Source organism: Helianthus annuus, chromosome 9 (genome assembly GCF_002127325.2).
Source record: "Helianthus annuus cultivar XRQ/B chromosome 9, HanXRQr2.0-SUNRISE, whole genome shotgun sequence".
Taxonomy (NCBI): Eukaryota; Viridiplantae; Streptophyta; class Magnoliopsida; order Asterales; family Asteraceae; genus Helianthus; species Helianthus annuus.
In genome coordinates, this window is record NC_035441.2 from 110,702,924 (window position 1) to 110,705,784 (window position 2,861).

At 41.6% G+C, this 2,861-nt stretch overlaps 1 non-coding gene across 1 annotated transcript; it reads left to right on the forward strand.

Moving 5' to 3' along the window:
• Positions 1-662: 662 nt before the first annotated feature.
• LOC118482417 lies at positions 663-769 on the forward strand. Its single transcript, XR_004868457.1, has one exon. It is a non-coding gene; the product is annotated as a small nucleolar RNA R71 (small nucleolar RNA).
• The last annotated feature ends 2,092 nt before the right edge of the window (positions 770-2,861 follow it).

A 2,861-nucleotide genomic window follows, 5' to 3' on the forward strand; every position in this document is an offset into this window, starting at 1 on the left:
TACTAGCTTGTTGATTCCTAAAATTTGATTCTAATTGTAGAAATTTATCCGAGTTTTTCTTTTCAGTGTCGGAGATGAGGCGAGATATAGTATCTTCAAGCCTTTCTCGTCCACCTTGTTGTTGAGGGAAATTTTGTGACTCATTTCTTGGTTGTTGAAAGTTTGTTCGTTGGTTTACGCTTTGTTGGTTACTACCATTGTTGGGTTCTCTCCAACCAAGGTTAGGGTGATTTCGCCATCCTCGGTTGTAGGAGCCCGTTGGAGGACCCGACGGCCTAGGTCTATTATCAATGTAGTTTACCGATTCTTGTTGATCGTCTATTTCTTTCATACAACTCCAATTTTCATGTGGCCCACCACACCCTTCACAAGCCATAACCGAGACCGTTTTTGTCATTTCCAATTTTTTTATTTTTGAAGAAAGGGCCTCGATTTGGGCTTGTAAAGAAGTGCTTTCATCAACCTTATGGGCGCCCAGGGCAATACATTTATTGCCTCAGGGAGTGTGCCACTGGAAATTGGTTTGAGCAATTTCCTCAATTTGATTATATATTTCATGCGGGCGGCGATTACCTAAAAGTCTCCCGGAGCTAGAGTTAAGTGTTTGCCTTGTGTGTGGCAACAACCCATTATAGAAAGTGGATACTTGTTGCCATATCGCAAGGCCGTGATGTGGACACTTTCAAAATAGCTCCTTGAACCTTTCCCAAGTTTCATATAAGGATTCCCCGTCCTCTTGTGAATATGTATTAATTTCAGTCATTAATTTAGCCGTTTTAGCGGGAGGGAAATACTTATATAGAAATTTTTGGGCTAGTTCATCCCAGGTGTTTACTGATCCAGCTGGGAGGGCGTTAAGCCAAGCTTTTTCTCGGTCTTTTAGTGAAAAAGGAAACATTCGGAGGCGGATGGCGTCATTTGATGCTCCATTGATCCGAAAGGTATCACATATTTCTATGAAATTAGTAATATGTAGATGGGGATCCTCGTCCGCAAGCCCATGGAAGGTTGCAGAGTTTTGAAGCATCTGTATCAAATGCGGCCGAAGTTCGAAGTTATTGGCTTCAACATTCGGTGCATTGATAGCGGCGCCGAGATTACCTACGGTGGGTCGTAGATAATCCATGAGGGTACGTTGGTCCGCCATCGGGAGTGGGTTCCCCGAAACCTTCTCTTGGTTTTTAGCTTTTAGCCTTTTTCTGAGAAAGCATTCGGGTTCTTCTAGAGGTTCTTTTATGTCTTTATTAGAACTGGAGCTCATACACTACGTAGAGGTGGCGTCCGGTTCCAAGTCCTGCAACAAAAACAGAAAAGAATGTTGGTCAGAAGGTTCACCACGGCCCCGTGCTCAGTGAACACGGCCCGTGGTCGGAGTTACAGTGATTGTTTTCCGGATCCCTGTTACTGGAGAGTTGGACACGTCCCCGTGTTGCACCGACACGGCCCCGTGGTCAGCCTTCTTTAACTCGGAAAACTAAAAACTGCCAATAATACTGTTGGGCACGGCCCGTGTCCGACCAGGCACGGCCCGTGCTGAGCTCTACAGAAGCTGAAAATTTAAGAAAATCCAAAAAAATAAAAAGAAAATAAAAAATGATTAGGCCGTTGATTCCTAACTTTCTTAAAATCCTTGTGTCCCCGGCAACGGCGCTAAAAACTTGATGCGTGCTAGTGTGTATATGTTTTAAATATATATTTTAAGCCCTTTTTACACTTTAGCCAAGTTTTAAATTTATAAAACACGATATTTACTAACACTAAACACACATATGGGCAAGTGCACCCACCGTGGACGTAGTATAGTGTTGGTAAGATACCATGGTCATCCAAGGACACAAGAGCTTTTAGTACCGGTTTATCCTCAACGTCTAATCAAATCAAAATGTTAGAAAAAGATTTTTAAACTAAGAAAATAAAACTAACTAAATGCTGAAAAATAAAATAAAAATAAAAACAGATAGACAAGATGAATCACTTGGATCCGACTCGTGTGTTAGTATAACCTTTGATTATTTTCGCACTTTTGCACTTGTTTAAGAGATTATCTTAGTTATTGTAGTAGGCCCCTCTTTTGAAGGCGATGTTACCCTCAACCCAGTAGTTTGAGTCAGCAAGGATACAATCCTAAAGGGTCGGATTATTGAAAGATAATTAATTAAGTTATTAATACAAATTATGGTAGGCCCCTCTTTTGGAGGTGACGTTACCCTCGACTAAGTAGTCTGAGTCAGCAGGGATACAGTCCTAAATAGCCGGATTATAGTATTAATAGTAGTTAAGTTATGAGGGGATCAAAGAGTTTGGACCCCCGCCATCCAATACCTTTGGGTATTGAAGGAGGTCCTACTAAATTTGACCCAGGTCCCTTGCAGGACCTCTAAACGCTGAACAAGGGCAAGACCCTTACCAAACCGTTCCCTTAACCCCCGACCAGGTAGCCAACATACCTCCATATAGACCGTGGAGATATGAATGGTGAAAATCTTTTATTTTATATAGACAGTAAAATAATGCCAAGACACCACGGATAAACGATAAGGAAGAATCATCTTCAACATAAGCAACTAGTTATTAAAGTCACTAATACAAAACCAATTAAAAAGTGCAAAAGATTAAAAATAAAAAGTATTATACTAAACACTTGTCTTCACCAAGTGATGTAAGAGACTTAGGCAAACATGGCCTTGATTGTCAAGAACTCTTACGATCAATCTTGGATCCCGAGACGACTCACACACTCTATGATAGACAATGGATGATGGTGGTGGATGATGGTGTTGTGATGGTGGTGGGTGGTGGATGAAGTGTGAGAGAGGTGGTGTGCCAAGGGATGAGTTGAAATGGTTCCAAGCACTCCTATT